The following is a 21,918-nucleotide window of genomic DNA, read 5'->3' on the forward strand; positions in this document are numbered from 1 at the left end:
ATCTTTTCATCGCTAAATCAGCCTAGTACAGGACAGCCACCCACCTCCCTCCAGAGCTACCAGAAGAGGAGATAGCACTTAGCCCAGAGCCTGGCACATAGTAGGCACTTAATAAATGTTTATTAACTGACTGTCAAAAGAAAGAAACTCTTTCTCCTTACGTAAGTCCAAATCAAGGGAGGAAACATGGTTTCCTGAGCATGTTTTACCTTGGGAAATTGTTTCCTTACTGTCCAGTTATGCAATGCCATTCAATAAATAAGCCTTAAGTACCAATTATATGAAGTAATCTGCAAAGGGTTTCCTACACCAATTCATTTCAACACATATTTATTTAAGTACTTATTGTTTATAAGGTGGGCAGCTATGTGGCACAGTGGATAGAATAGTGGTCCTAGAGTCAGGAAGACCTGTATTCAAATCCAGCCTCAGACACTAAATAGCTGTGTAACCCTGGGCAAGTCACTTAAACCCTGTTTGCCTCAGTTTCTTCAGCTGTAAAATGAGCTGGAGAAGGAAATGCCAAGCCACTCCAGTATCTTTGCAAAGAAAACCTCAACAGGGCTCATGAAGGATCAAACACAACTGAAAAAATGACTAAATAACAACAACAACCTTGTTGACAGGGGAAGAGTCAGCCTATCTTAGTGGGCAGAGGGAAGCCTCAGAGACCTTGGTTAAGTTCTACTTCCGACACATGCTGGATGTGGGACCCCGAGAAGTCACCACCCCTCAGTGCTTTACCCTAGTAATGCTGAACACAAACAGGACCACTAACAGTCCTAAGGATCCCAGCCGGCCTGATGCTGACTTAAAAAAACCACCTAATAACATTTTCTACGTTCTACTGTCTTTTTATTTATTTTGTTTAATATTTTCCAATTATCTTTTAACCTGGTCCAGGCTACACTAGAGCGTTGCAGGCTGAGTATATGACACCTCTCCTCTAGGCAACCCTAAGACACTAAGTGTCTGAGAGGGTGCCGACCTGCATTGGTGGAGGGGGCTTTGTAATCCAGGTTCTCCATTCCAGTGACGTCATAGGTGCAGGTTGTATATCCCCATTCCTTCTACAAGGTACTCTGAGATACAAAAGGGGGGAAAAAAACAGCCTGCCCTCAAACAGCTAACACACTACTAGAAGGGATATAACATGTGTATAGATAATAAATTTTTTAAAAATAGACATTGGAGGGGGGGACAATGAGGGTTAAGGGACTTGCCCAGGGTCACACAGCTAGTGTCAAGTGTCTGAGGCCGGATTTGAACTCAGGTTCTCCTGAATCCAGGGCTGGTGCTTTATCCACTGTGCCACCTAGCTGCCCCCAAAATAGAAAATAATTTTAAGAGGAAGTCCTAACACCTAAGAGCATCAGCAAAGGTCTCACAAAAATAAAATGACATGGTCCCTGCCTCCTGGAACTTGTGTTTTGGGGAGGGAGAAAAAGAGAAAGAGAGACAGAGAAAGAGGTTGAGTCTACATGACATAAATCATATATATCACATGTGATATGTGTGCATATACATATATATCATGAATATACATGTGTATAGAGACATTTACATCTACACATGCATATACATACACATACATTCACTCACCTAGGTGGTAAGCCTGGGTAACTGGGAGTATGGCGATACTCAATAGTAATAGGGAAGTTCAAAACGGGTTAGATTTGGTGGGAAAGATAAGGAACAATGACATTTCAAGTCCAGTGCCCTTTTCTATCCCCCCAGAACTGATCTAAACAACCATAGAAGAATCACAAAAATATCCTATATGTTCCAACCTCCAGTGGGCCTAATGGTAGATAGGGCCAAAGTAGATAAGTTGTTATGTGAGATGACTTTATTTTTCATCCATGTGATATCAATGGTAGTTACTGTAATTAACTATAACAGATGAGTACAGTTTTAAACACTTCAAATAAATGCTACCATTGCTTCTTGCCAAATTTTTTATACCAAAGGAGTTTACCTCCTAATGTAGACATAGATAGAATGCAAACAAGAAAAAGACATCGTACTCCCAGGTTATTGGAATCCAGTGGTGATGCCAAAAAGGGAAAACAAATATAGGAAATCCACAGCCAAAGACTTACTGGTTTCCAGTAAAAAAAAAAAAAAATATCTCTCCAGGGAGCATCACCCACAAGGATGTTCTAATAAAAAAAGATTCCATTTCCTGTCAGCTAAAAACACATGTGAGTGAAGGATTTTTTAAAAAATTAAATAAAACAAGTAAACAGCTAACCAATGCAACTTGCTAGAAGGGGATGGAAAGGGGGTGCTGAGGTTTATGAAAAATTAGTTTTTAAATAGTTTTTTTAAAAGAGAGGCGAGTTCCTGTATAAATGGAAATGGAAAGGGGAATTGTGTTGATATGGTTATTTAAATATCTACCTAAATCCACACTGCTATTTTAAATACCTATGTGTATGTGTTTGTGTGTGTATGTATATACATACATACATACATATATATGGGGGGGGGCAATGAGAGTTAAGTGACTTGCCTAGAGTCACACAGCTAGTAAGTGTCAAGTGTCTGAGACCAGATTTGAACTCGGGTCCTCCTGAATCCAGAGCCGGTGCTCTATCCACTGCGCCACCTAGCTGCCCCCATATATATTTATACCAGCCCTTCCTCACTTAATTTGAATTCAGTGCAAGTCATGACATCACCTCCTGATGTCATTGTCCTCTTTGAAAACAAAAGACAAACAACAACAATATTTATACACATACATATAATGTGTGTTTATACTACAAAAATTAAACAATATAAATAAGAATAAAGTACAACATAGAAAATGTTAATATGATGTTTTTAAGTCAATGTGAGGCCCACAAGAATCCTTATGACTGTTAGTGGTCCCTGTTTCTGTTTGCACACACACACACACACACACACACATACACACACACACACATATACACATACAGATAGATAGAATGGCACCTTCAAAACCATAATAATTTCCTAACAGAAAAATGCACCATAAATACTTGCATTTTTCATAAACAAATTAGCAAAGATATTATAAAATGACTCCCCCTCCTAGATTTGCAGGTTCTTAGAAATTTAGCATTAAGAGTCAAATGTAAAATCCTATGGAGTTCCAAACTTGACCCATCCCCAATAACCTAAGTCACTTTGAGAATGTGAAAAGCATTCAAAGGATCTCAAAGCCCTTTCAGTGCTAGAAGGTGGGGAGTCTTGCCAACCTGTTTTAACCCCCCTGACCTGATGTGCTGTAGGAAGTATGCCCAGGTGTCCAGGCTGTTGCCATCAGGAACACATGAGCCAATTTTTAGAAATCTCATCACTGCTTTGCCAGATGAGTCCAAATGTCAGATGAGGAAACTCTGGAATCCACAGAGGTCCTGGCATCGGGGATCCTGCACAGCACAGAGCAGGGGAGGAAGCCAAGAGAGGAACTTCCAGGCCTAATCAGCACTTTCCCTCCCCCGCAAATAGACAATTGCCAAGCATGATTTTGGCATGTGGACGTGGGCTCATTTCTTCCCAACAAAACCACATCCGCCAGTCAAAACATCCAATCTCTGGAGAGAGTGTGTTCCAGTAAATCAGACGGGACATTTTAAAATGTGATCAGAATGTAAATTTTGTAAAGGGCAGTGGTGCATTAGAGCCAACTCCTACCAGCCCTCCGGAGATTATGAAATTTTCAGTGGGAACATTCCTACCTTGGCAAACCTGCAGATCAAAACTTGGTTTAGTTTTGTTGATTGTCTTAAGAAAGTGAAGGGAAAAGTGTTACTAATACAGATAAGACTTTTTAAAAGTGTATCATGAATGCATGGGGTTTTTTCCTTCAGAAAGCTGGTAGTTAAATATTTACCAGCACACCATTAAAATTATGGCACTGGGAAGGAGGGGTAGGATTGAAAGGGAGAATACAAAAGGAAAATTGGCAGGGTCTGGAACACAGAATAGAATCTAAGAGACAAGAAAAGAGATGTAATACAGCAGTCCAGCTTTAAGTCTCAAGGAATAGAAATGCAGTCACACATTTCTTATAGGTGACTCAAATAGGTTTTCTGATACAAAGAATCAATGGTATGGATTACAAACAAGGGTATGCTGGAGCCAACTCAAACTGAGCTGATGGTTAAATACTCCATGTGAGCCTTTAGACTTTAGAAATCTTCAAATGCTATCAATGTGGACTTGATTTACTTTTTTTTTGGCAGTTGTCTAGATTTTAAAAAGTGATGGAGAAATCTTAATAATGTAATTTTTTTAAAATTAAAAATAAGAAAAAAATAATGTAAATTTAAAGTGTATCATATATCCTTTTTTTAGAGATCCCCTGGGTAAGCATACAAGGAATATATGTGCCAGTCTGTTCTGCTGGTTACTCAGTTTCTCAGCTGTCTATTCTGGTCCCTGAAAGGCAAAGCAAAATACATGGGAGGCCCAGGGAATCCTAACCCTGGCCAGAATCCCAGGCTAGGTTCTCAGTAGCAGCCATGTTTGGGAGAGAAGCTTTCTGCAAATGCACCAACAAAGCTCAGGTACTTAAAAAAATAAACCAATCACAAGTGAGCTAAAACAAGATGTTTACAGGGGTTGTCACAGCTCCTTTAGTGTCCTAGGGTGAGGCAACAATCATAGTCTTCCCCTTTGGTCTTGATGTCCACAGGGAGGAGGGGTCAGGTTCATGATTTCAAGACTAAGTCAACAGCAAGGAACAAAGAAGAAGCACAGAAGACACTCAGTTTGCTCAGCTGCACGAGGCTCAGCTTACCTGCCAAACCCCTATAAATCGCTGGGAACACTGCTGCTCTGTCGGTCAACAGATATTTACCAGGATGGTAAGCATGTTTGGGAGTACTGTGGCATTAGAGCTAGTTGAATGATTTGTTCACTGACTGATGTGAGGGAAAACCTTCTTGAAATGAGAGGAAGAATCAGCTGCTTATAGGGGTGGTCTGTCCATCAATCAGTCAAAAGGCATTTATTAGGTGCTTACTGCTTTACTAAGTGCTGAGGATACAAGTAAAGGGGAGAACAACATCTCTGCCTTTGGGGAGCTCCCATTCTGATGAGGGAGACAACATGTAAACCACTAGGTATATATATATATATATATATATATGTATGTATGTATGTGCATTATGTATGTGTGTGTGTGTGTGTGTGTGTGTGTGTGTGTGTGTGTGTGTGTGTACAAGACAGACACAGTGTAAATAGATGAAGGAAGATGGCAGTAGCAGGGGGAACAGGGAAGGCCTGAGAAATGAAGAGGTGGAGAAGAGGGAGCGCATTTCAGGCACAGGGGTCAGTCGGTGCAGAAACAGAGAGGGTGGGCCACGGGCAGAAGACACCAAGTGGGCCATGGGATCAGAGGGTGTGGAAAGAGGTGAGATATTAAAAGATTGGAAAGGTAGGAAGAGGGCAGGTTGTGAAAGGCTTTAAATACCAGAGAACGTTACATTTGGTCCTGGAAGTAACAGCAAACCATGGGCGTTTAATGAGTAAGTGGGTTGGGGGTGATATGGTCAGATCTAGCACTGAGAAAAGTCCCATTGGCCACTGAGTGCAAGATGGATTAGAATGAGAGGAAGACACTCTTAGAAGTCTTAATTAGGTCCCAGGTGAGAGGGAAGGAGGGTCTGAACTAGGTTGGGGGTTATGAGTGGAAGGAGGGAATGTATGTGAGCGAAGGTGGGAAGGTAGAAAAGAGGAGACAAGAAGGCTAGATAACCACTCATTAAGGATGTAACAGACTGAAAAGGTGGCTGGAGGTGGTTATGGAAATAAGCTAGACACTCTGAGCTTCAACTTTAGGAAGCTTTCAATCTACCATAGGCAAAGTTTTCTCATTGGGGAAAAAAAAAAAGCATATCAGGACAGAAGTCTTGACCACCACTGGGCACCAGGAGAAAACTGGCCATTTTCAGTGACCTCAATCTAAATTGAAACCTTGGAATGAGTTTTGTTATTCTGGTTTCTGTAATACAAATGAAGCATTAAGAAAAAAGACTGTAGGGGCAGCTAGGTGGCGCAGTGGATAGAGCACCGGCCCTGGATTCAGGAGTACCTGAGTTCAAATCCGGCCTCAGACACTTAACACTTACTAGCTGTGTGACCCTGGGCATGTCACTTAACCCCAATTGCCTCACTAAAAAAAAAAAAAAGAAAAAGAAAAAGAAAAAAGACTATAGCAGGCAGGATTCCAATTCTAGTACAGTACTAAGTATCTTCTGACCCTTCTAACTCAGAGAATCTACAACCCTAAAGCCAGCATCCCCCCTATCTAGCACTTGACCTGACTGAGCTTTCTAATATTCAAAATACAGAATACCCTTCCAGGGTAATTGTGAGGCCCAGACTAAATAATACTAGATATGGTAATAATAATATTAACACTGACAACATAGTGTTATTAGCAATGGTATCAACAATATTAATACTGATACGATATTTTATTTTAACAATATAATATGTCGTCATCGTAATTATTATAGATATTATTTACAATATTAGGTAAGACGTAAATAATATCATACTATTTATTAATATTGACAATACATTGGTATATTATTAGTTGACATTGATAATATATTGTATTATAATGCATCATGATAAGAAGCACTCTATAAATGTGAGCTATAATTATTCCTCCTTGTCCAGGTGGGAAAATTAAAACTCAGAAAAAAATTAAATTACTTTTGGCCACAGATGATAATGAAGCCTGGTTTCCTAACTCCAAATTCTTAGTATACTTTAAAGTCTATCAAAAGAAAAGGTCATTTTGTTCTTTTGGCACAGTGGGTAAGAGTGTTGGACATATGGGGCAGCTAGGTGGCACAGTGGATAAAGCACTGGCCCTGGATTCAGGAGGACCTGAGTTCAAAGCCAGCCTCAGACACTTGACACTTACTAGCTGTGTGACCCTGGGCAAGTCACTTAACCCTCATTGCCCTGCCAAAAAAAAAAAAAAAAAGAGTGTTGGACATAGACCAGGAAGATCTTGGTTCAAATCCTGCCTCAGACATTTACTTAGCTGTCTGACCCTGGGTAAGTCACTTAACCTCCCTCTGATTGTCTTCATCAATAAAATGGGAATAATAATAGGTACCTATGTTGCAAGTACAAAATAATTAGACATATGTACAAAACTTGTGTAAACCTTAAAACACTATGTGAGTGCCAGCTACTATCATCGTCATTGTCATTATTAGTATTATTTTTCCACATCAAAGAGCCCCCTTCTTGTACCACTCTCCTAGAGTGTGCTGTCTCCCCCATTTCAGTGTAAACTCTTTGAGGATAGAGACTGTCTTTTCTTTTGTTTTCTATACCCAAAGCACCTAGCACAGTGCTTGGCACCTAGTATAGGCTTACTAAATAGTGTTAGAGGCATCTAGGAGACAAGATGAATACAGCCCTGGATGGGGAGTCAGGAAGAGCTGTATACACACATATACAAATACATACATACACACGTGCCTAAAGCGACTCACGTCTCTGGTGCTAGAGAACACCAGGGTCCTTTCCATAGGTAAAGAGATAGATGAGAGATGGAGAGATGCATAGATGGATGGACAGATGCATGGACACATGGATGCATGGATGAATGCATGCATGGATACATGTACATCTATATAGTTATATATTTAGGTATAGAGTTATATACCTATAAATCTATATTCGTTAAATAGAATTAATTTTTGTTATTAAAAGAAAGCTTGCAGGATTATTAGTTCAAATATACACATGTGTGTGCATGCATATACATATATGTACATATACACACATTCCCCACATATATCATCCTCTCTCTTCTTCCCCCAAATACCATATCAAAATCAACCCCTCTTTCTGTATTGTCCACAGGATAACCTTGCTACTTTCTGGACATCTATCTACACTGTATTGGGATTGTCTGTTCTTCTTAACTAGTGATAATGTAATGCGGTTGCATTGAATTCACAAAGGAACTGTTATATCTATGACCCCATGTCTTTTCCTTCATATCATACCAAGGGGGGCCATAGTTAAAGAATTAACGTACAAATAAAGTTCCATGGGAGTACTCACTTCCTTGTCTGAAGAAAGAAATTAGATCAAGCTTCCCCTTCCACTGAAAAACCAGAGGGCAGGCAGTGTCATCCAAATCCGTCAGAAAGTAATGATCATGTTCTTTTTTGGCATACTGGAGGGGAAAAAAAGAATTAAAGGAGAGAAAATGAGAAGGGGCCAGAGGAATTATTCACAGAACAAATAAGGAGACTGAGCCCCACAGAGGTTAAGTGACTCACCGGGGTCATACATGAAGTACCAGCGTCAGAATATGAACTCAAGTCATCTGATTTCAAATTCAAGTCTACTCTCAAACCTCATCGTGAAAAGGAAGTATATCCCTGGGTTCCTTTAGCTGGAAAAGCTTCTAGTACTTCTCAGAGATAGATTATGCCCGTCACCTGAGGACCAACCCAGCTGACTTCAGAAAGTCTCCTCAGTGGAAAATTGGTGGTTGGGAAGAGTGGCCAGAAAGGGCAAGACAATTCTACAGAGGGGTGCAAGGGTTGCAATTTACATCAGTGAAGGGTAGACTAACATTGAAGAAGTTACAAATCCTTTGAAATACTTAAAAGGATAAAGACAGATAAAAGGTATTCATTCAGTTCTGTACTTCCTACTGGGTATGGTAAAGTAGGGGACAGCTAGGTGGCACAGTGGGGCCTGGAGTTAGAAAGAGTCATCTTCCTGAGTTCAAATCTGGCCTTGGACATTTACTAGCTGTGTCACCCTGGGCAAGTCATTTAACCTTGTTTGTCTTAGGTTCCTCATCTGAAAAATAAACTAGAGAAGGAAATGGCAAACCACTCCAGTAGCTTTGCCAAGAAAACCCCCAATGGGGTCACAAAGAGTCGCACATGACTGGAAAAAACTGAACAACAAAGAGTCATATTTGAGATAGGATAAAAGAGATTTCCTTCTGTGTCCTGGTCAGTTCTGAGGACTTTTGAGATAAGAATTCTACAGCACTTCCCGGGAATCATAAGGTTTAGAGTTGGAAGGGACCTTCCTGTTCAACAAATGCAATTTGTTCATTTTACAGATGAATAAATTGAAGCTCAGAGAAATTAAGTGATTTGTCAAAGCCCACAGAGGTAGCAAAATCAAAGAGCCAGGTCTCCAACCCATGTCATTAGACCCCAAATCCAAGTCTTATTCTAATAAACCAATCCTTATCTTTCCCCTTTCATTATAATGTATTTATTTCTTTGTAGCAGGTACTATGACTATACAGAATCCTCAAAGAAAAGTCATACAGATATTGATATCAATTAAATAGCACATAGTAATCTCTTCCAGGGTAATTCAAACTAACCTTCCTCAAGGCCTGGGGGAGTAGGAGTTAGTCAATTTCTCATTTTCACTGCTTAAAAAAAAAAAAAGAATTTTCCATTCAGAAGCCACGTAAGTCTAAATATCAGTTGCAGCAATATAGAATTAGTATCAGGTTATAACAGCATTCCAGAATACCAGTACAGAATCACAGATTAGAAATAGAATTATTAATACTTTCCATGACCCATGAAGCTGCCAACTTCCTACCACCTGTATTATTATGGAATTTCTAATTGAGAATTTGGAACAGAAAAAAAATTACTTATTAAATAATCACTACTTATATATCCAGTTACTACTACACTCTCTCCTTCCTCTGCCCCCTCCATCAGAAAACATTTCTATAATGTGAAATGTCACAGAACAAAATATTGGGGGAGGGATGGAGGAAGGAGAAAAAGAAATTAACTATTGAAATGACCAATGGTTGTTGGGAACCTTTACAAGCTAGAATGTCAGCAACATGAATAAACAGAGTAAGAATGGAGAGAAAGTTAGGCATTTAATTATCTCATCCATTTAAGGAATTACCTTTGCAGGACCCTAAATTAAATATGATCCCACTAATTTGAAAGGCAAGTCAACAAGTATTTATTAAGCATGAGGCACTGTGCTAAAATACAAAGAAAAGCAAAAAAAAAAAAAGTCCCCAATAGCAAAGGACTCACAGTTTAATGGAAATGACAACATGCAGTAAACTACAAGCAAGAGATAAGTAGAATGAATTGGTGATAATCAACAAGTAGCATTAAGAGGCTTGGGGAAAGGCTTCTTGTGGATGTTGGTATTTTAGCTGAGGCTTAAAGAAAACCAAGGAATCTTGTAGTTCTGTCATTTCAGCTGTGTCTAACGCATCATGATCCCATTTGGGATTTTCTTGGCAAAGGCACTGGAGTGGCTTGGCATTTCCTCCTCCAACTCATTTGATAGATGAGTAACTGAAGGAGGGGAAAGTGACTTGCTCAGGATCACACAGCTAGTGTCTGAGGCCAGATTTTAACTCAGGAAGATGAGTCTACCTGACTCCAGGCCTAGCACTCTATCCACTGTACCACCCAGCTACCCTAGAAACCAGGGAAGCCAGGAGAAAAAGGTGAGGAAGAGAATTCCAGGCATGAAGGAAGTCTATGAAAATGCCTAGAGTCAAGGGGGCGGCTAGGTGGTGCAGTGGATAAAGCACCGGCCCTGGATTCAGGAGTTCCTGAGTTCAAATCCGGCCTCAGACACTTGACACTTACTAGCTGTGTGACCTTGGGCAAGTCACTTAACCCCCACTGCCCTGCAAAAAAAAAAAGAAAAAAAAAAAAAAGAAAATGCCTAGAGTCAGAAATAGAGGATCTTGTTCAAGAAACAGCCTACAGACCATTGTCATTTGATAGCAGAGTACAGAAGCGAGGTATAAGAAGACTGGAAATATAGGAAGGGACCAGATTATAAAGGGCTTTGAATGTCAGAGGATTTTGTAATTGATTCTGGAGATGATACGAAGTCACTGAAATGTTTTGAATAGGAGGATGTGACACAGTCACACACGCTTTAAGAAGATCAATTCAATGGCTTGTGGAGGATATGGACTGGAATGGGGAGACCTGAAGCAGGTATACAACCAGCAGGCAATTATAGTAGTCAGAAATAAGGCAATGAGAGCCTGCACCACAGGGGGTGGTAGCAATGGCAGAGAAAGGATGGGGTAACAAAAATTATGTGAAAATAGAAGAAGCAAGGAAAATGAACTAAACCAATATCTTGTGACTATTAATGCGATTATTTTAAACCAAATCCTTACAAAGAGACTACAACAAAAAGCAACATTTCAAAAAATTATTCATTATATTTAAGTCAGATTTGTACCAGGGTTGGAAGATTAGTTTAACATTAGGACTAGTTTTTATATGATAAAATGTAAAGCAGACATTATTAGCAATGGAAAAACACTAAACACTTTTCTAATAAGAGAAGGAATAAAGCTAGGATGGCCTTTCCCCCATCATTATATGGTACAATTCTAGAAATGCTTGTGGTAGCAACAAGAGAAGAGAAATGAAGACATGAACATTCACATACACAAAAATAAATAATTGTCCCGATGTGAATAATAATAATAAGTCCAGGAGAAGAAGAAAGGAAGATCCCATTCAATACTGCCACAGAAGGCATAAGAAATCTGAGAGTCAATCTACCAAGACATTCTCAAGTTTTAAATAAATAAAATTCACAAAAAAACTATTTAAATGAAAATGAATTAAATGATTAGAGATAAATTCACTGCATATGTTTGGGCTGTGCTTATCTGATAAAAATGATGCTACCTAAATTAGTTTACAGATTTACTAGCATACCAAACATATTAAAAAAGGGTTATATCACAAAATAAATAAAACTAGACATGTATGCATGCATATAAAAATTATATGTGTATGTAATTATATAATTAACATAAATATTGTAATATCTATTTGGATGTACTTCAACCCCCAAAGAGAAAAGATGAAAAATGTAAATCCCTCTATATATTTGTGACAATTAAAAATATGAGAGATCCTGTTTCTGGGTGAGATATAATTATTAATAATTATGCTGTGAGTTGGAGTTAATGTCATAGGTTGCAGAGATTTTGATGAGTTTACAATACTCTTAGACACAGTTAATGTGTCAGTTAGTTTTACTGAATTTTCCTTTTTTTTTTTAGGATTTTGTTGCAAAGAAAAGCTGGCTTAGGAGGGTAGTGGAAGTTGAGTGGCCTTATAAAAATCCTTTTTGTGAGGGCAGCTAGGTGGCACAGCTCTGGATTCAGGAGGACCTTAGTTCAAATCCAGCCTCAGACACTTGACACTTACTAGCTGTGTGACCCTGGGCAAGTTGCTTAACCCTCATTGCCCCGAAATAATAATAATAATAATAATAATAATAATAATCTCTTTTGCTACCAAAGGAAGGAGGAAATGTTAATAGGTGACACATTCTCCACCCAAGTAAATCTGGGGAGGGCTCACAACAGCTTTGGAGCAAACAAATAAAAAAATGGCACCCAATGCAATGATTTTAGTGGTTGCTGCTATTCTACCAAATCATAGGAAGCAGTTTCACTTTCCTATCAATCAATTTATCAAATAAGTGTTTATTTATTATGAGCCAATAAATGTCCCAGACACTGTCCTAGGCACTCTGGATATAAAGAAAAAAAGGGATGAAAATTGAAAGGAGTCCTTGTTCTCTGGGAATATACATTCTCCTGGGGTGAGATAATATGGATATCTGTAAGTATTCGCAAAATAAATTTCCACACCATCAATACAAAATAAATACATGGCAGTTAGTGAGGAAAGGCACTAACAATTGTGTTGAGAAGGTGCCACTTAATCAATGTGAAAAAATTTGTTGTTGTTTTTTACATGTAACTTGGGGAAAATTCTAAATAAAAAATTAATTTAAAAAAAAAAAAGAGAGAAAGAAGGTGCCACTTAAGCTGCCTATTGTTCATTCTCTGTTTTCCAAGAGGACCAATGACTTCAGTTGCAAAGTTATAGGTAGTTAGAGATTCTGTGGCAAAAGATGAGAAGGCAATTCAGGCCTGGCATGGTGGGGGAGAGGAGATGAATGCCATCCTTTTAGTAAATAACCACACATACCTTGATTCTGAAAGGTTACCTCCACCCCTTGATTTACACACCCAGTATTGTGTGTATAAACTGGAAAGACAGGTATTTCGTTTCATAAATCAATATTAATTCACAGCTATTTCTAACATTATTCTGATTTACCCTGTGCACCCCCCACCTCCCACATATAAACCTAAAGAAAAGAAAAGCTATGAGCTGAATGATATATTTTTACACTTTCTTAAATAGGTAGTATTTGGCCAGTTATTCCTGCATATACCTAGAGCTCTGAATTTGAAAGCAACTAGCAGTTATCAACTCAGGCATCTGTGATTTGGGGAATTTGGTTTTTCTTCATTTCTGCCTTGAGATGCCATCCACAATTGGGAATTCCTCACCCCCTGCAACCCTTTAAGCAGGTCAGCAATGTGTCCATAGCACAGTCTTGAAAAACTGTCGGGGACAATAAGAAGTTAAGTGAGTTGGCCAAGGTCACACAATTAGTATATAACAGAGGCAGGCAGGTCTTCCTGACTTCAAGGTTAGCTTCTTTATCCATAGGGTAGATCTGCGTGTCTCACTTACTCTCTGTACCATCAGTGGTGTTAGATTCAAATATAAACCCCTCCCTGCTGACCACATCTTGACTTAGAAATCCACAAATCAAAATCATCTATGTTGAACTGTATTTTTACTTTGTTAAACATTTCCCAATTATGTTTTAATCTGATTGGAACATCACTTGAGAGTTTGACACCTTTAATGGTAACTGAAATACACAGATAATTTCCAAATCTTAGGGAAAAAAAATAGTTCCTTTCTCCTGAAAAAAAAATTATTTTCAATAGCAAGTAGGACAGTAAAATCATAGATTAGACCTACAGGAGACCCTGAGATCACTAGTTCTACCCCTCATTTTGCAGATGGGGAGATGGAGGCACTGAAGAGTTGATTATCCAGGGTCATACAGCTAATTTAGTGTCTAAGGCTGTGGTAAAAAGTTTTAACAGTCGGTTAGATAATGGAGAGACGCCAGTTTTTTTTTTTAGGACCACCCTTTTGGGGAGGAGACCAACAGCATGAGCTACGCACACCAGTCCGCCTGCGATGCACGCCAGATTGCCTGCTGAGCACTTGACTTCCGGGGTGCGAGCTTAAAAGGCAAGGAGAGAACGGAAGTGGGGCCTTTTTTCCTGCTCTGCTGATCTCCTGGCTGCGCTGCACAGACAGACGCGGACTGGAGTTTGACTCGGCCCGGCTCTCGGTTAACAGCACGCTCTTGACTCGGTCTCTCTCCCCAAAGGTGGCCTTGGGTTTTGGTGAGTTTTATACAGAATATAGACTAAGCCTAGACTTAAGACGATTTGTATTGTATTTCTACTTTCCTATCCTTCTAATCAACATCACCTTGTGACTACCATACAATAAAAGGTCTATCTAGAAAACCAGAAGCTTCTTCCATTTACTAGTCTGGGAGATAAATTAAGGGAAAGGTTAAGTTGGGTAGATTTATGATCTAATATCCAATTTTAATCTCACAAGGCAGAATTTGATCCCAGATCTTTGGTCCCAAGACCTGTGTCCTATCTACTACATTGCTGCCTCTCTATAAGGAAACAAGCATTAATACTGACTGTCTTAATTGAATGGTTAAGTATGAATGCACAAGAGTATGTGTGGCCATTGACCAGTCAAAAAGTGTGACACGGTCTTTCAAGGAACCTAGTGAATTTGACAGGCAGAAAAAATATTGTCATGAAGACTATACCCTTACAAAAGGTTTAAAACTCAAAGAAAAAGGAGTAGAATTTCATGGACCTCTCTAATAAATGAATTCTAATTTTCCCAAAGACCATGTGGGATAGCAAAAAAGCACTTAAAAAAAACCCTGCTTCTTACTGACCTTGTGTGGTATCCTTCTACCATCCAAAGCACAAAGATAGTATAAGTATCATTTTTACCTCTGAATTTTGATGAGATTATAAACCACTCAAGCTTCACCTTTGTGGTTAATATATCATCAAAATCTATTTTCAGTCATTTGTGGACAGTCTTGTAATAACTTCCAATTACTACAATAGACACTCTTTTCTCTCGTGCTCATTTTTCAAACCAAACGCTTCATTTGTTTGGAAAGACTTTACCCTAAGTAAGATTCATTTTGAAATCTTTTTTATGCAAAATTCTTCAGTATGTACAAATGAAGCATTTAAAAGAGAAGTCACAATACTAGACTTAGAAATCTACTTCATTCAAACAAAAGGGCTTGACTGACACTCTGTCACACATAGGTTCTCAAAAATAATCAGATAGATCAGAAAAGTAGCATTGAAATTAAAATAACCCTGAGGATTTTCTTCCTACTCAGCAAAGCTGACAAAAGACGGAGAGAGAATGGTGGAGGGGATACAGAAAGATCAGTCTACCTATATAATGTTGGTAGAGCTACGAATTAGTCTAACCATTATGGAAAGAATTTAGAATTTTGCTTTTAAGGTGCCCTCTGCTCATTCTCTTGGACATGTGCACCAAGTCACTTAATCTCTCTATGCTGAGCACCAGCCCTGATTCAGGAGGATCTGAGTTCACATCTGGCTTCAGACACTTGACACTTACTAGCTGTGTGACTCTGGGCAAGTCACGTAACCCTCTTTGCCACACCCAAAAAAAAAAAACTTTTTAAAATCTCTGTGCCTCAGTTTCCTCATCTATAAAAGAATTTTTACTACATGACCTCTAATATCCCTTCAAATCCTGAATCTATGATTCTCTGAGGTCAAAAACAAAAAATAGTATCCTATATACTAAAATATTTATAGTGGCACCATAAGTGGAAGCAAAGAACAGGAAACAAGGTACGTGCCTGTCAGTTGGGAAATAGCTACCCAAAGATCATCCATGAAGGTAATGGAATATCAGTGTGCTACAATAAGTACAAAAACACAAATGAAAAGACTAGTGAAACAAAGCAGAATGTTGTAAAATTATAATAACCAAAGTGAGGGTCAGAGAAAAGGCAGGGAAATGTACTTCCCTTCTTTTGGTGGAAAGGTAAAGGAATATTGAGGGCAGAGTAAGAAGATGCTTCAAGGGTAATATACACAATAATGTAAACAAAAACACTAAAAGGCTGTAAGATCTGATTAATTTGGTCCATCAGTAAACATTCATTAATTACCTACTATGTGCCAGGCACTGTGGTAAGTACTGGGAGTACAAAGAAAGGCCTTGATTTCCAGAAGCTCACTGGGATGGCCAACCTTGAGGTCCAAGAGAACAAATGATGAAACATTCAACTTTACTCTCTGTAGTAGGGTGGTTATGGTTGTTGTTTAGTCATTTCAGTTGGGACTAATTCTCTGTGACCCAATTTGGAGTTTTCTTGGCAAAGATCCTGGAGTGGTTTGCCATTTCCTTCTGCAGCTCATTTTACAGATGAGGAAACTGAGGCAAACAGGTTTAAGTGACTTGTCCAGGGTCACATAGCTAGTAAGTGCCTGAGGCCCCATTTGAACTCAGGACTTCCTGAATCCATATCTGGCGCTCTATCCACTGCATCACCTAGCTGGCCCATAGTAAGGTGGAGAACTATGGAAAAAGAATATTGCATATATATGGTGTCAGCTGAGGTTATTTGTCCTTGAGTTTTGCTTAACTGGGTTTCTTTGTTAACAAGGACAGTTGGTTTGGAGTTAAGAACATAATAAAACAGTGGATATAAAATACAAAATGCAAAAGTAATACTTTGAATTAAAAAAAACACAGAGAAACATAAAAAATGAAGGAAGTCAAACATCTCTTGGAATAAAGGATGACTTCAAGGACATAGACACACTTTATACCAACATAACATACAGATTCAAAATCTGAAAAAGGAAGATTGGACAGAAGACACTGGTACACAGTGATTTTTTTTTCATTCATTCAACCAACCATTAGTGGTCAAATTACAGCAGCACTAAGGTTAGCATAGTAAATAGTCATCAATTCATATTCAAAAAGTTGTCAGTATAAGAAACAAATCCACTAGATGGTAAGGGAACTACAGAGCATACCATATCAAAGTTGGTTGGGGAAAGTGGGGATGCTTAGTGTGGGAAAAGAGAAGACTCATTGGCCACATTTAAGATGGCGCTCCTCAAGAACTGGAAGAGCTGCTACTTTGAAGAATTAGATTTATTCTGATCAGTCCCAGGGGGCAGAACCAGAAGCAAACCATAGCTTCACAAAAGAAATTTTAGGCTGAATGAAAAACAAAAACAAAACTTCCTACCCATTAAAGTTGTCCAAAAGAGGAAGAAATGGGTTACCCTGGGAAGAAGTGGGTTTCAACTCACTGGAAACCTCTTGTTTTTAAGGAAAACCTGCTTGTTTTCAAGCAGAGGCTGAATGATCATCTCATTAGGGCACCAGTTGGGTTAATTGACTACTAATGACCCTTCTAACTCTGAAATTCTGTGTCTTAGTGACTCTGTAAATGATGCACATGTACATGTGCACAAAGACAATCTCTAACTTAAAGACCTGGAACTAAAGCAGGATGAAATATTCCTCATACAAATGTTAATGGGATTTCATTTACATTAAATACCAAGTGACTATAAAAGTAACACCTGTTTCTCGTGCATTTGCTAAGCAATATATTTTTTCTTCTTTTACAGTAAAACTCTATTTGAAACTCTTTTTCCCTAGGAAATCTTCCCAATGAACTCATAATTTTAACACATCTGTCCTCTTTGCATAGCATTTCTAGTAATCCATTTACACATACATCACATAGAGTTGTGCTCCTTGAAAGGGGTGAGGCAGAAGGATATTAGTATGTCAGAACCCCAAAATCTGAAATGGTTTTTGAAAAAAATTGTATTAGATTATTGAGAGTGCTAGGCCTGGAGGCAGGAAGAGTCACCTTCCTGAGATCAAATCTGGCCTCAGACATTAACTAGCTGTATGACTTTGGGCAAGTCCCTGAACCCTGTTTGCCTCAGTTTCCTCATCTGTAAAAATGAGCTAGAGAAGAAAACTGCAAACTGCTCTAGTATTTTTGCCAAGAAAACCCCAAATGGGGTCACAAAGACTCAGCCACTACTGAAAATGGCTGAACAAGAAGAATGTAAGTTAAAGAGTGATGACTCTTGGATTCAGGGGGGCCTGAGTTCAAACCCAGCCTCAGACACTTACTAGATGTGTGACCCTGGGCAAGTCACTTAACCCGCATTGCCCTGAAAAAAAAAAAAAGAGTGATGACTCTCTTGACGAATTCATTACTGGAAGGAGAGATTATTGGATAGATGCATAAAGAAGGTAGCAGGGTTGAGTGTATGTGGGGGGGGGGTTCCTTGATTATTTAAATATAAGAGGTTTTCAATTGTTTGTCGAAAGAGAGGATGTAAACACTAGATATGAAGAAGAATGATAATGCAAGAAAAAAGAGGAATAATTAACGAAACCTGATCCCAAAGGAAACTGGAGAAATGGAGCTAAGAACACAGGTTGAGAGTTATGTTTTAGGAAGACAGAATCATTTCATTTGAGCAGAACACATGCTTCTCAACGGTAGGGACCATTTTGTTTCTGTTTTGTATCACCAGAGCCTAGCACGGTACCTCCTGCATAGTAAGTATTTAATAGATTTTTGCTTAAATGAATTATGGTTTCATTCCCTAAGACAGGAAGGAAAGATGGGAAATCGACCAGTTATAGGATCATAGTTTTATAGTTGGAAGGGTCCCTAACCTCCTCCTGAGGCACAGAGAAGTTAAATGAGGACTGACTTCAAGACCAGTTCCTTTGTCTATTACGCTATAAGGGATAGTCAAGGGACATTGAAATGTAGAGGATAACCCTTGGTGGGGTTTTTTAATTGTTTCTACCTTTTCCCTGATAAAACTGTTCCTCATAGTAAGTATGATCCCAAGATCATAGGATCATAGATTTAGAGCAGCAAGGGACCTTAGAAGGTATTGAACCTGACCACTTCATTTTAGAAATAAGGAGCCTGAGACACTGACACAGACACTGGTGGGGTCATAGACCAAAAAAGTGTCTAAGGCTGGATCCAAACCCACACCCAGTATCCAAGTCAGAATTTGAACCAAAGGTCCTGCCCCTAAGCCCATAATTCTTTCTACTGTACCATACTACTTTCCACAGTGCTATAGAAGTAATATATCTAATAGTAATAATAATAATTATTATTATTATACCGCATTTTAAGATTCACAAAGTGCTTTACAAACTACTGAATTTTATCCTCGTAACAATGCAGGAAGATATGTACTTTTATTACTATTATTTTCCCCATTTTACAGATGAAAAGACTGAAGCAGGAAATAACTTAAAAGACTTGCCTAGGATCACACAGCTAGTAATTCTCTAAGGCTAGATTTGAACTCATTTCTTCCTGAGTGAAGGTCCAGTACTCTATCTACTGTATCACTTAGCTGCCACTTGCCCCATAACTTCATATTTGACCCCATCATCATCTCATCATAGAAAATATTAACTATTAATATTAAATATACTAGTCATAGACTATATGTGTATATATGTATCTTTTATATACATATATATGATATGACTAGTATATATTCCTCTTATATACATATATACTATATGACACACACATATATACATATATGTGTGTATATGTATATATATATACACTATGACATACCTATATAATGTATATATCTATATTTAATTATATGTATATGTTGGGCGCAGCTAGGTGGCACAGTGGATAAAGCACCAGCCCTGGTTTCAGGAGGACCTGAGTTCAAATCTGCCTTCAGACACTTGACACACTTACTAGCTGTGTGCCCTCACTGCCCAGCAAAAAAAAAAAATATATATATATATATATATATATGTGTGTGTGTGTGTGTGTGTGCATGTATGTATTGTGTATATGTGTATGTATACATACACATATATGTGTATGTATACATACACATATACACACACTTTTAAAAAGCCAAAATGGTTGAGAAAGAAAGATGGCATGAGTCACAAGGTGAACGCTAAAAGAGAAACATAAAATTAGCAGTATCCTTTGTTCATAGTTAATACATATACCCACAAAAAGGTATGCAATTGATATGTCACTGTGCATGTCAACCAGCCCAGGAAGCCATTCTGTAGTCCACCATTTTGAAAAACCACAAAACAGATATAAAACACATTTGGCTTAACTATAAAAGAACTGTAGCTGTTGTTATTGGTGTTGTTCAGTTGAGTCTAACTCTTTGTGACCCCATTTGAGGTTTTCTTGGCAAAGAGACTGGATGGTTTGCCATTCCTTCTCCAGTTCATCTTACAGATGAGGAAACTAAGGCAAACAGGTTAAGTGACTTCCCCAGGGTCACAATGCTAGTAAGTGTCTGAGGCCAGATTTGAACTCACAAAAATGAGTCCAGGCCCAGCATTTTATCTACTGCACCACCTAGCTGCTCCATAAAAGAACCTGGCACTTTCCATATGTAGCTGTACTTAAAATTACCCTTTTTTTTCTATAAAATATTTCTCTGCCTTCAAGAGCTATCATTCTAGGGGCATTGTACTTCCTGTCTCCAGTGATGAATCACAGGGTAAATCTGCATATGAGCAAGGCAGAGTCAAATTTTTCATAATTACAAAATCAAAATTCAAGCTATAGATGATTAATTAGATCATAACCTCCAGCACCCTTCAGCAGTAAACCTAATAAGGCTTTCTTAATGTGGTATCAAAAAAGACACAATAAATAAATGTAAATAAAATGGAGTGTAATTAAAAGAAAGCAAGGCTATGGAACAGTGCTGAAAATGATGATATTTTGTCATACTATGTTCTTAGAAGAAAGTGTGTTATATCTACAATGGCACTAAAAACGAATCCTATCTGTCCCAAGTAGCCAATGACTTTGTGACCCCAATCCTTGGCTTATGCTTTCTAGTGGATGTGTCCCTACAGAAAGAATTCTAATTAACTTTAGCTTATGGCCTTCCTGTATTACTGAGGAGCATTGACCCAATGAACAGTGAGCTCCTCTACCATGGCCTGGTCAAGACTCCGTCTTGTCTCAAGAAAGCCTGTGGAGAAAATGCATCCAGGTAGCAGGGGAAAGTCAAGAACATGGAATAAGGAAATCTCAAGGGAAATCTCACCCTCTCCTTTGGGCAAGGGTTTTTACTTTCTATGTCACAGATACCTTTGGCAGTCTAGGGAAGTTTATGGACCACTTCTTAGCTATTTCTTCTTCTTTTTTTTTTTTTTTTGCGGGGCAATGGGGGTTAAGTGACTTGCCCAGGGTCACACAGCTGGTAAGTGTCAAGTGTCTGAGGCCGGATTTGAACTCAGGTACTCCTGAATCCAGGGCCGGTGCTTTATCCACTGCGCCACCTAGCCACCCGCTATTTCTTCTTAATGCACGAAATAAAATACACTGGATTACAAAGGAAATCTGTTATATTGAAAAACAATTAAAGGGGCAGCTAGGTGGCACAGTGGATAGAGCACCGGCCCTGGAGTCAGGAGGACCTGAGTTCAAATCCAGCCTCAGACACTTAACATTTACTAGCTGTGTGACCCTGGGCAAGTCACTTAACCCCAATTGCCTCACTAAAAAAAAAAGAAAAAAGAAAAAAAGAAAGAAAGAAAAACAAGTATCAAGTTTTGTTTTGTTTTTAAAGTTCAAGGACCCCAGGTTAAGAACCCCTGCCCCAAAAGCTTTCTATAGAATGTCCTTAATGGTAGGAAGAATTCTAAGGCCTGTGTTAGTCTCGGCCTATTTGTTTGGCCCTAGCTGACAGAAGTGACTCCATGTTTGACCACTGATTGACACCCCACACACATACCAAGAAGCATCTAAGTACCCAACAATTGCCTTGGTCAGCTACATAAATGCAAGATTAGCAAACTATCAGCTCAGATAGCAAGGTAAGTCCAT

Source organism: Dromiciops gliroides, chromosome 5, assembly GCF_019393635.1.
Source record: "Dromiciops gliroides isolate mDroGli1 chromosome 5, mDroGli1.pri, whole genome shotgun sequence".
NCBI classification, from domain to species: domain Eukaryota; kingdom Metazoa; phylum Chordata; class Mammalia; order Microbiotheria; family Microbiotheriidae; genus Dromiciops; species Dromiciops gliroides.